The sequence below is a fragment of the Lepidothrix coronata genome, unplaced genomic scaffold (assembly GCF_001604755.1).
Source record: "Lepidothrix coronata isolate B3197 unplaced genomic scaffold, Lepidothrix_coronata-1.0 Scaffold11, whole genome shotgun sequence".
NCBI classification, from domain to species: Eukaryota; Metazoa; Chordata; class Aves; order Passeriformes; family Pipridae; genus Lepidothrix; species Lepidothrix coronata.
Genome location: NW_016690191.1, coordinates 1,857,344 through 1,869,999, shown reverse-complemented (window position 1 = coordinate 1,869,999; position 12,656 = coordinate 1,857,344). Strand labels below are relative to the sequence as shown.

Below are 12,656 nucleotides of genomic sequence, written 5' to 3'. Positions count from 1 at the left end.
AGAAACAGCCCAAATTGCCAGACTGGAACATGACCTCGCTCCATCTAAGAGTTTTCCACCTCAATAGTGCAAATTCCACTATAAAATAACAAAGTATACTGAACCACATGTGAGTAGCTGTAGGAGTAAGACAGCAAATTGGTTTCGGACAAAAGAAGGATGAATACCTTTGGATAATCTAAAGTTAAAATTTGATTGAAAGCATAACATTCCTCTAAGCATCAATATGCTTAGGATCCAAAATATGGTTATTTTATTACCAGTTAATGCTTAGATCAAAGCAAAACACTGTAGCTGGAAGGGACATTCTCTCTGGAAATAAAGTTCCATGTAATTATTTCCTATTAAAAACTAAAACTGGTCTTAGATTCAAAAATTTGGGCTTCCTTACATGTGATATAGTGCAAGCTTGTCAAGAGAGAGCAAACGTGTAATTTTTCGCCGTTTGCTGGTGTCTCTTTAATTTAAAGTTTTCGGTTTAGCTTTAACCCTTTGAATGTGAAAGACTCTCTTCCAGTTTACCTTCATCAAACAAGGGGGATTGTTTTGGATTATATTGACTGATTTCTTATAAACAGAAATTAGAATTTGATATAAACTAACATAAATTTAGATAAAGCCTGCAAATGTAAGGACGTGAGATGTAAAGAAAATGATATGGCGATGAGTAGGCAGCTGAAACTTAAACCTTAAATTGTAAACAAGGGTTTCACTCTTGGGCAAAACAGCTCATCTTAATTCCGTTCGGGACATGGAGTTTAAAATATGCACTCAAAATACTTCCAAGAAAGCTGCAACCTTTCAGGGGAGAGAGATAAGACTGTATTTTAATTATGAGGTTATAAATATGCGATCGATTTAATTTTTTTTGCCCATCTCCTAACGTGCTATGTAACACCGTTCAGATGCAGTTATACATTTATCTGTCTGTCTCTATATCTGTACAGGCTTTTGTTTTTATTTTATTCTGGTTTGGTTTTTTTCCTGATAGCTCAATCTCTATTTATGGCATTGCTGAAGCAGGCCCTGGGAAAAAAAAGAATCTATCTTTCTGTATTTATAAACTACCACGGAATAAACAGGGAACGGTTCTTTTTTACAGCTGATGGGTTGGTATTATAAGTAGCAATATGAAATATTTAGACACATTATTTCAAGCTTCCCGGCTGCTTCTGATTCTGCTAATTATTTTTGATCTGTCACTCAGAAATAAAAAAAATAAATAAATAAAACTTTAAAGAGTTCATTAGGACTGCAGAAAGGCAGAAGAGTCAGATATAAGGCAGCAATTATAATTTGGTTTTAACATGTTTTTTTCATTTTTTGCTGACTCCTCAGCTATATTGTTTAGTAGAAGGATGGCTACAATATACTTCTGTATTAAAGCTTGTTAAATAGGGAAGAAGCTGAGACATTCAGCTGGGATATTGTTTGCTAGCTCAATTAGTATCCCAAGAATTTGAAAGTACAATAAATGTATCTGAAGATCATATCTAAACATACTTACCAAAAAGTACCCACCTCTCTCAGCAGCTCACATATTTCTGCCTTCTGACTGGGAGGGGGGAAAAAAAAAGGCAGTTCGATGTATAGGTTAAGATTGGCGTGTGGCAGGGTTTGTGTGAGATACAAAGAAATCCATATTTCACTCAACAATTTCATTGCTTAAACATATAGTTTAGAAGCATCTTTTCCTTAAACATGTGGTTCAATAACACTTTCTTCAAAGGAACAATTCAATGTGTTAAAAGATTTAAGAACAAAGAATGTGCTGCAAAATGCAAATTCCTCCAGTGTTATACTGTGTATGCAATTATGTATGTAGGCAGATAGATATAATTTGAGAGTTATTAACTTTCAACATCAATGATGTACCCTGAATCAATACAATGTAACTACCTATTAAAATATAAACCAGGTGTGTTCCCAGGCAAATACAGTCTGAGAAGCTTTTCTAGATTTTTTTTTTTTCTTTAAAGATTACAGCTCTACTGTGGACAAGAAGCTCAAGCGATTGGTACTGGTCCTAAAGATGGAGATTGCTTTGCTTTTTGCTGATGGTTCTAGAATGTTTCATTTCCCAGACGTTCGGGAAAAAAAATATAAATTTAAAAACAATAAACAATAATGAAATGGTTTAAAGGGGACGAATTGTTTCACAAACATCCGCACATTTATGCACCTCCCGATGCATGGGAAAGAGAAAAGTTCCCTATTTCCATTTTTCCTTTGGCTCAAGGGAGGGAACGAAGGGAGCAGAAATCATTTTAAGCTTGGCCCTCCCGTCTGATCGACCCCTCTTGCAAATCCTTTTCTCCTGCCCGCCCTCCCTCGCTCCCCCGAGCACACAGCCCGGCGCAGTTAACCTTGGAGCGGCGCCGGGGAGGGAAGGGTTAATGAAACCCAGCTCTTTACGACCTCCAGGGTCAGACTCTTCCTATCTGCAATCTAAGGAATTAGGTAAGGAGGTTATAAGATTATAGTGAAAGGAGTTATAGGCCCTCGTAGCCTCACACCTGAACATATTGGGCTAATCCACTGGGATTCTTAAAAATCGCTTCAGCTATGGAAAACTGTTAATTAGGCTGAGTCTGTCCCGAGGTTTCCTGTTGCATTAGTGATCCAGCCGAGCTGCCTGCACTCTATAGGCTCACATGAAATTCTCTTAATATGCCTATATTTTTTGTCCCTTCTCCACGACCAAAATCAGCATCAGCCCCTGATCTCGGGGAAAAAAAGCAAAGCTGGGGGGAAATTCAGCCCGAGGGATGAACAAAAGTCACCCCTGCCAGTCCCTGAGCCCTGGGTGCCCGGCAGGCTATTTGCAGCTGTTTCTAACTTCAGTGTTTGTTTACAGTAGCAAAATTAGCACTTGGAGAAGAAGTGAAAAGCTGTTTTCACATCAGTTTTACTCCTCGGTTCCTAGTTTGAGATGCCTTTCCTCCCTCCCAGCATTCATCATCATTTAAAGTGCGGCTCAAACTTTCTGTCGCTCCTTTGACTTAGTTCTTTGCAGTCGCATCCCATTTTCTGCTGTGAAAAACACGCGGAGAGAAGGTAATGTGTGAATACGGCCCAAACATCACGGATTCGAGGCAAAAAAAAATAATAATAATCCCCAGCATCCCTACAGAACGTGTTTTAAGGTCGCTTGGCAGAGCCCTGCCCTACTTCCAGCATTCTGCCCTTTGGCACTCGGACATTTGCTTGTCTCCAGAGAAGTTTTCTTTAATCTGCGGAGACACCCCAGGGCTGAATTGCTCCCTACGACAGATAAAATCCTGCAGCAGCAACTCCCCAACTTCAATACTTAAAGTAGGGGCTGGTTTTAACCATTTTGTCATTTGCAGAAATGCTGGGGGTTTTTTTAAATTTTTTCTTATGCCACTTGTGGTCACCCTCGAATGGCAGTAATCTGTAGATTACATATTACGAGCCTTGTGATTACGTGGATAAAATGAGGTGGTTAAAAGCTAAAATCCATTTTACTCACCACATTTGCTTGTGGGGAAAGGGGGAGAAGGAGAGGGGAGGACAAACTTGTAGGAGAAGGATTTAAACCCCTCGGATGTGAGGTGGATGTGCCCTCGCTTCTGCTGATAGAGCCCTCCCTGCCTGGTGGATACACGGGGCTAGGGACCCCTCAACATCACCTCCAAGGCAGGCGCCCGGTTACTCCAGCCCTCCTGTCCTTTCCCTCGCTCCTGAGTCTTTTGTCCCCATTTTCGTGGTGTCTCAGTTTTGCTCCATAGAGGCGACTTTTCTCTGCTACTCCTGGATTTGCTCTGTAGCATTTCTGGGCTCCTACTCTCCAGCTCTCCCCCCGTTTGCCTCTTTCATGTGTGTCCCTGATCCCTCTCCAGCTGATGTGATTCTTTAGAAATGTGGGTCTTATCCCGTCCCTACCTTTGCCGGGTCTGATTAGATATTATTTTTTCATTGGCTCTGCTACAATGGGTTCCTCCCTTTAATCTCTCGGTATATTTTCCCCCTCCCGGTATAACCAAATCCATGAAATTCACAGCCTCTCTCTTTGACACGACTGGCTCGTCTAATCACTCCATATCGATTTCCCTAACTCTTTTCATCCAGCTGAAGACACATCTTAAAACACTCCAAGCCAGAGTGTGCTCTTTGCTTTATACACACTAATAAAATGATTTACCCTTCTCTCTCTGCTCTCCTCACAGGAGAAAATCGTTCGAGTCGCGGCTATTTGTGTGTGATCAGTAAATATTTAGTGTGGCGACATCCTCAGCTCCTCTCCTGATCAATACGCAACCCAACAGGAGGTGGACTATTGTCCGGGTAGTGACTTGCTGAGATCTCCTTTAGATGAATTCTTTGCCCCCCATACGGTCTGTTATGATTTATCCTCGAAGGTAACCAATAAAGAGAAATTGAGTCTTTAAAAACGTCTGTTTCTAACCTGTTTACCGTGCCATTAAAGCACCTAAGCAAGGAATGGCTTATTCACCCTGGTCTCCCGTATCCCTGGGATGGGCTGACACATCCAGAACGCTGCTGAGAAATGGGTATCAAAGGAGGCGGCCGCCGCACTGTTGCCCCGCATCCCAGAACCCCTCCATTCCCTCTCCCCGACCCCTCCAGCAAAACCCCGTCCTGTCTCGGCGGTGCAATGTCACGATAAAGGGGCGATTCCCCGGTCGCGCCCTGCAGCATCTCCGGGCACGGGGCTCGCCCCCACAGTCTCTGATGGAACGAAGTGCCCAGGGATGGAAGGTGCCCCAGCAACTTCCAGCCCACCTCCCTCCTCCTCCTCATCGCATCCCGCAGCTCTGCCTGCCCCAGGACCAGGCTGAGGCAGGGCTGGGGGCAGAGCGCTTTTTTGTTTGTTTGTCTGTTTAGGGTTTGGTTGGTTTTTGGTTTGGCTTTTTTTTTTTTTTTTTCTGAACGAGATGGAAAATCTGCAGTGAAGGGGAAAAAATAATAATAATGGAAATGGAGAAGAGCTTAAAGCCCGTTTCCTGTGGTTAACCATAACGAGAGCTTTCCCAGGGTGATAAAATGGGCAGAAAGAGAAGTTCGCGTGTGTATGTGTATGTTTTATCCTGATCTGCTATTTCACTCCTGGGGAAGCCCATGCCTGGAATAGGAAATATTTCCCCTTGTAATTACCCCAGGACTGTGCTGTGCCCGGTGAGATGTCTGAGACAGCTCTGCCTGGTGTGCGGGTGCCTGCCTTTGATGCAGGCTGGGTGCCTGTACACAATGGCTACACAGTTATATCTGTATCGTCTGTGTGTGCTCACTCACATCATGTCCTGCAGCCCACAGAGGTGCCCAGATATTTATTTTATTCCCATGTTTGTGCGTTTGCACCTCAGCTATAGGTCGAAGGCGTTTATCTCTGTTAATGGACATTGCCTGCATAGGCGCTGCATAAATCCATGGCTGTGTATTACAGATGTGCGACTGTTATTCAAATCTAAAACCAGCTACATCCACCTGTTAACTTTGTTTAGAAACCACTTTCACTAATGGCTTTTCGCTAACTTATTCAGCCCGTTACTCGAGTATAGGAGGCAATGGAGGGGAAAAATCCATATGAAACCTTGCTCATAGCCTCTCTTCGAGAGGACACTTTCCACACCTTGCCTAGACAGGGCTCCTATAGAGCGCTTATCTCTCGAATATATCTTTATACTAATGCATACTTAATTGGTCTGTCTTGACTGTCCATATAAAACAATTTAATTAGGGTGCTTTCTGCTTTGGAAAGAAAGAGAAAAAAAATCTGCCCAGCATTTATTGTATTTAGCACCAATACAGGCAGAAAATGTTGCACAAGTTTTTGGTTGAAAGAGCACCTATGTGTCCATTGAAGGGCGTTGATCCGAAAAGACAGAGAGGACAAGTAAAATCGATTTGAAGCAACCCTCTCTGTCCCTTTCACACCATTCAGACACTCCATTCCTTCTAAGACAAAGACCCAGCGCCTTGGGAATGCTGGCAAGAGGGTGGGGGGGGAGGAGGGGGAAAAAAAAAAGGCAAAAAAAAAAAGGAAAAAAGCTTCAATCCCCCCAAGCAAAAGGGAGAGCTCTGAAATTCCTTCATATTGCTGTTATTTATCCCCCAAGATATGTTCAGCTCCAGGATTTTCTTCAATTCGGCGTCTAACACTGCTGCTGCGAGGAATGTCCCTGGAAGGGGAGGAGGTAATTATGGCTATTAGTGCTGCGAGCCCAGCCGCAACCTTGGTCACTCGCAGGCTTTTAGGGTTAAAATAGCCCTCACCTCTGACCCCTGCGGAGCAAAGTTGTAGCTATTGCCATAAGTTGGGCCAAAGTTTTCAAATCCAGGGCTGGGCAACACCGGAGGGGGGAAACTTCTCCCTGGAATTATTTTTGGTTGGGATTTAAATCATCTTTAGTCTATTTAATTACCTTTCCCTCCTCCTTTGGCCAAACAATCCCTTTCGGAGAGGTGGGGGGCATTTCAAAATGCCCTGCTCTCACTACCTTTCCCACTGCTCTTTCCATTTAGGTTTAATTTGGCAGATTGTTTTCAAGCATGAAAATGGTTATCATCAAACTAAATTACTGGGTCAGCCTTTCATCCACAGATCTCAAGAATAAAGGTGGGGGATGTCGGGGAGGGCTCCCCCCTTCAGACTTTCCCCGCCATGACCCGTTCAGCTTTACAAAAAAAGGAGAGTTTGGAAAAATGAAGAAAGGACGAAAAGCTTGGATTTGTCTCCTGTTCTTTCTGCACACCTTCATGATCCTCCTCTGCAAGGAAGGATTTTGGAAGGGGGGGGGGAGGCTCAAAGTGAGGAGGGGAGGGAGCCCACAGATGCAAGTACCCCTCTGGCAATAATAAAAATTCATTCAAGTGGACTATGTCTCCATCTTCCATGTACTGATTAGACTTAACAAGAGTGGAAACTTGTGTAGACCATATTTATGGTATTAACAAGCAGTTAAAAGATTTATCCTTCTTCTGATCAATATTGTTCGTGCCCGGTCCTTTCCCCCCACCCCCCGGGCCCTCCCCGAAGGCTGCAATGACAATCGCCTTCATACTTTTTCATCACCGATCGAGGTGGCAAAACCCTTTTGTAATTTTCATTAGCCCAGTAAACATGCAATTAACATGCAGCACTGTGGTTAACTTAATTCCTGTTTTAAGGCAAGGACAAGCAAGAAATGGAAGAGCGTTTGTTCCATTTGTCAAGTATGACACACTCCCTACCCTAACAGTTTCTTAAAATAAAAGCTCGGCTCCCCACCACCACGACCACCACCCCTCTTTCCAGAAACCCCCCACACTGATACACACACACACACAAAAAGGAGCAGGAATCCATTAGTTGGAGAGTATTCTCCTGCCAAAGGCGGTATAATGTATTCCAAATTTTCCCAAGCCCTCACTGTACTGGGGTCCCGTTGCCCCCACTCCTCCCCCCCACCCCGGGGAAAGAGGCTGACGCGCTGATATTTCTCGTGGGTGAAAGATTTAGCCTTTTCCTAACCGTATTTTTTTTTTAATAAAATAAAACTAAACGTGCTTCCCATGTCTAAAAGTTGCCATGTTTGTGAAGGGGGTGGGGAAAAATGTCTCCAAGGGTTTCAATTAGCAACAAATGATTATTGCAACGGATTTTTGGTAATGAAAAAATGTGGAGTACCTCTTTCGAGCTGGGATCTCAGGGGCAGTGAGAGAGAGAGAGAGGGGGAGAGGGAGAGAAGGAGAGAGAAAGAGGTTGCTGATTAGCTCGGATTCTTTCCCAACTTGCTTTAGCGTGTGCTTGCGTTCCCTGCCGACCCTACACAGGACACTATATATTTTTTCCCCTTCGGTGCATGTGTTGATAGTTCAGCCTGTAGTTGTTTGCGGTTGGCTTTTTTTTTTTTCCCTTTTCCTTTTTTTTTTTTCCTGCCGGGGAGGGGGGAGGTGGAAAAGGGGGGGAGGGGGGGCTGAAATCGGTCGCATCCATCCTACCCCCACAGTCATTAACTTAGGAGATTTCCCTCTCTTATTTTTTTTCTCCCCAATTGGAAGGGTGGGTTGTGAATATTTTTCCTTTTTTTTTTTTTTTTCCCCCCTAAGTCTCGCCTTTCCAGCTCCAAACAAGGTGTAGCGAGACGCTCTTCCTTCTAAGGAATGAAATGAGACAAGGATCACTCAAAGACATCTCCTACCTTGGGCTTGGGGATTTTTTCTTAAAGGCAAGGCGCACATTCCTAAGCAGCTGTGTACAAAGCCCCCCCTGAAATCTTGTCTGTGTAAAGTTAGAGTGTGTTCAGGTTTTTTTTTTTTTTCCTCTCTCTCCCAAGGCTGATCGCTAATAATACATCGAAAGCACTTCCCTTTAGGTTGTGGGAAATCTATTCCCTTCACCTTGCCTCCTTTTTTTCCCCCCTGAAGGCTGTAACTTTACTTTTTTTTTTTTCTCTCTCTCTTTTTTTTTTTTTTTAATCAGTTTGCACAATCGCTTAGATAAACACCAAGAAGGAGACTTCTCTTTAATTACCCAACGCACATCTTTCTGGGGGGCAAACAGCGGTCTGATTTTTTTTTTGTTTGTTTGTTTCTTTCACCTGCCAAACTAAAGGAGAGGTAGAAAAAGGAAGATGCAAGCGATTTGGGACCTTGAACAAGGCAAATATGGTTTTGGTATGTTTACTTATAGTTTTTTTTCTTCTTCTTTGACACTTTTTTCGGGCAATGTGTTGTGATTCTTGTGTTTCTCTTTTAAGGAAAACAAAAAATCCAAAAAAGCAAATGTTAGCTAACGTGCGTCTTAAACGATCGTTTCTAAGGTTACGTGGGTTGCTCTAAGGAGGGGAAGAGGGGAGGGGGGCAGACCCAAGTATGTGTAATTGCAGCACCATCAGTTAGCACGTCCTTTAGCTAAATAAAGCAAAGCAGCAAACAAACAAACAAGCGAACAAACCCAACGACCGGACTCGGCTTCCAGGTCCGAGGCAAAGCGCCTCCAAGTCATTTCCCCAGGAGCAGCGCCCGGGCGCTGCCGCCCCTGCCCGGCGCCGGGGCTGCTCGGGGGGGAGCGCGGACCGACCTGCTCCGGAGGGTGGGAGGGCAGGACAAGGCTCTGAACTTAAGTGATATGTATTAAACTGCCCGGGATCGTGTCGCCGTGTGCAGCTGGCACCGTTTATTTGGGGTAAAAAAAAAAAAAAAAAAAAAAAAAGGTCGGTGGTGAAGGTATAGAGCCGAGATCCCCTCTCCCCCTCCGATCCCTTCCCTGGCTAAGCAAGTACAATGGAAAGAAGCTGGAATATACTCACCATCCGAAGGTGCGGTTGGTAGATCGGCTGAGGCTTTAAGGCAATTATTTATCCTTTTTTTTTTTTAAATATTATTGCAAAAGACGTAGATCTGACTTTAAGCAGCAAAAGTGTTTTGCTCTGACAACAGCAAGAGAGGCACGGTTCCTCGTTAAAAAAAAAAAAAATCACAAAACAGGATCTCCCCCCCCCCAATCCCTTACCACTATCCCTTAAAAATACCTATTCGGTACAGTTCTCGCAGAAACCCTGATGCAGAAATCTTATAGTCCGGTCTAGGAGTGCCCAAGCCAATTAATTTTAAATCCTTAGGAATTAATCAGATTAAAATGTACAGAAGTTTCATTCTCGTATGCATACGTGAGCCAAAAGTCGTTTCCCTTTAAGAGATCCTTTTCTTTTAAAGTTGAATTTTAGGCAGATAAGAGACTTACACTAGGGGGCAGCCAGATACTGTACTTGCTCCAATCTTAAGCAATTTTTTTTCCTCTCTCACAGCATATGCTCTGATTTAGCACTGTAAATTTTTCAGAGGACCCAACTCTGACAGCCCCTGGTGATTTTCAAAGTACCACAAGCCAGTGGTTAAAAATTGCATTGACTTGGAAGTTCAGAGGCACACAATAGGAGCCACTTTCCCTATTCATGGAACTTCAGTGTGGTGGAAGAGAAAAACACACACATACTACATTGAGGGAGAAGAGGAATTCATTGAATTCTGTTAGACGTAACTGCTTTCCACTGAGTTCAGAGCGAAACTCGGTATTTGTTCGATGCTGTATTCATATTGCGATTTAATCTAGAAAGAATTAGAGGACTGTTAGGCAGCTTTCTGCCAGGAAAGCAGCTTCCCCCTCCTTCCTCCTCTCTTTTTGAAACCTAAAGATTTACATCGGCTCTATCCTCTACTCTATTTTAGCAAAATAAATCCTTCCACTCCCTCTCATTAAAATAAATTTACATCTGCAGTAAAATGGCAGGAGGGATGCGTTTGCTTATTTGGAAAACCAACACAGTCTCACTTTTAAACCAGAGCATTTCTATTGTCATTAGCCTCGGAGAAGGACAGAGGAGAATCTCCCCCTTCCTTGCGAGGCGCTCAGGTTTCGAGGATTATTTAGCGAAATTAGCTGCAGTTCATTTTTACATTCATCTGTTCTGTCTCAACCCACTCGTAGGGGTGTTTTCAAATAAATAGCAAAGCATCTAATGGTGCTAATAGGTAGTTATATCGCTGCATCCCTCGAAGAGCAAATAGTTAATCTGGGGCATTCTTCATTAATGCTTGAGCAATCAGCATATACGGCGGCTTTTAAGCTTATATCAATGGCTTTTCATTTTTACGATCATACGTTCAAACTAGTAATATTGTGCGTCCTGTTAAAACCGCTTTCTCTTATGATTTCTGCATTTGTTAGGACGGCGTTAATGCTTTTTCATATGGTGAATTAATCCTGTTTACTTTGTCAGATTCGAGACAGGAAAGGTTGGTGTTGGGTTGTGGTTTGGGTTTTTGCTGGGTTTTTTTTTCCCCCCCTCAGGAAACTCAACATCAGCAACAATCTGTGACTATTCTGTATTTTGAACCCCCATCTTCTCCCACCCTCCCCGAAAGGTGACCTCCTCGGCTCTGGGTTATTTGGAAATCATAAGACAGTTCCCCACATTTTAACAGGGAAAGATTCCTTTCCCCCTTCTGTCTTCCTAGTCCCTCCTGGTCCCTGTTTCGGGTAAAGGTTATTTTTTTGCTCCGTGAGGATCAATGGGAACGCTGCAGCCTTGTCTTTGAAATTGAGCCGCAAAATATCTTCGTCCGTGGGGTCTGAACACACCAGGTTTCCAGGCAGGACACTGTCAAGTCGAGGTGCTTTTTACAACTTTCCAATCACCTCCACACCTGCGGCTTCAGCCACATCTATTATTTCTGCGGCAGGAGTGGGTGGGCATGTGGCAACATGAAAAAGTGTATGTGAGGAGGTGAGGAGCAATTAATCCCTCGCAGAGTTGTGCCCAGGTCTGTGTCCCCGCGGCCGTGCTTGGTGACCGGCTCACATGTGAGCGCACATACAAGCGTGCGTTCGCAGAGGAGGAACGATCCTCTCGGGCGTTTATCTGTCTGTTTTAACATGTTTCCTATTTTATCTCTCCGTCCCTTCTCTTGTTGGAGTGTCTTTTGGCCATTTGTACCGGGAGACTGACTCGGAGTCCCGGTAGTTCCATTCAGCGGGAGATAAACCCCCGTCCCCGCGCTTAGATCTGTTACCTGCTCGCGGTGCAGCACGGAGCTTGTGTTACGGTGTCAGGGTACGTGTGGTCATAAAACTCCCAGACCCACAAAATGAAGTTAAAGGGGTCGGGGCGAGCCCCGCCGCAGCGATGCCGAGCGGGGAACACGGGGATGCCGCGCAGCGGAGCGGCCGCGATGGTGCCTTGAGCGGAGCCGCGGGGACGAGGAGAGAGCGGGCGGAGCGGCGGAGCCCCCGCGCCCCGCCGGGGTCGGGGCTGTGCGAGCGGCCGGTCCCGGAGCGCCCCGAGCACGCCCGGCCGGGCTCGGCTTAACTCTGCTCGGCTCATCGCGGCTCGGCTCCGCGGGCGGACGGGGCTCCGCTCAGCGCGGGGCTCGGCGAGCGCAGGTGCCGCCGCCCCCGTGCCCGCAGCACGACCGCGGGGCCGGGGCTCCCCCGCGCCGCGGGGCGTGAACCCGAACTGCGCTCCCCGACCCCTTTCTAGGGACCGGCGGCCGCCCCTCTGCTTTACTTTATTCCGTGGAGTTTTACCTCGCTTTAGCGCCTGCTTTCCGCTTCTCACCCCGCCGCCCCCTCCGACCCCCGAGGAGGGCAGCCCCAGGTGAGGTGAGGCGGGTGAGGCGGGGTGAGGCGGGTGCGGCGGGCTCGCCGTCACCCCCGTGCCCCGGCGGGGCGGTGCGGGGCGCGGTGCGGGGCACGGAGGGGCTCGCCGGGCGGGCTTTAGGACCCGGCGGCAGGGCCGGCGCTCGGCGGCCATGGCGGGCTCGGAGCGGCGGCGGCGGCGGCCAATGAGGGGCGGTGGGCGGGGCGCGCGCGCGGGGCCAGTCAGGCGCCGGCCCGGTTGCCTTATAAGGCGCGCGGTCGCCATGGCGACGCGCGCCGAGTTGCAGCAGCCGTGTCAAAGTTCACTCTCCCGCCAGCGGGGCGAGCGGCCGGCGGGGAGCGCGCCCGCCGCTCACTCGGCCCACACGCCGCCCGCACCGCCCGCCCGCCCCGCCCCGCCCCGCCCCTTCCCCGCCGACAGCGAGGGGAGGGGAGCGGGGGGGGAGCCCCTGCTTCTTTTTTTTTATTATTATTTTTTTTTCAATTTTTTTTTTTTGGGGGTGGGGGGGAGAAGCGCTGGCGCGCTCTCCCC

The 12,656-nt window shown here is 46.5% G+C and overlaps 2 long non-coding RNA genes across 3 annotated transcripts in view; one reads left to right on the top strand and one right to left on the bottom strand.

The window, feature by feature from the left end:
* Positions 1-660: 660 nt before the first annotated feature.
* LOC108492580 lies at positions 661-11,699 on the bottom strand. Of its 2 annotated transcripts, none has more exons than XR_001873157.1 (3): positions 9,498-11,699; positions 9,276-9,422; positions 661-1,555 (listed from the first exon to the last, which is right to left on the bottom strand). It is a non-coding gene; the product is annotated as an uncharacterized LOC108492580 (long non-coding RNA). The 2 variants fall into 2 exon arrangements; XR_001873158.1 differs by having other exon boundaries at positions 9,276-9,395.
* The window catches only part of LOC108492581, a 19,399-nt gene continuing 15,336 nt past the window's right edge, over positions 8,594-12,656 (top strand). The window contains exons 1-2 of the long non-coding RNA XR_001873159.1: positions 8,594-8,640; positions 11,443-11,488. This is a non-coding gene — a long non-coding RNA (uncharacterized LOC108492581). The remainder of the gene's footprint in view (positions 8,641-11,442; positions 11,489-12,656) is intronic.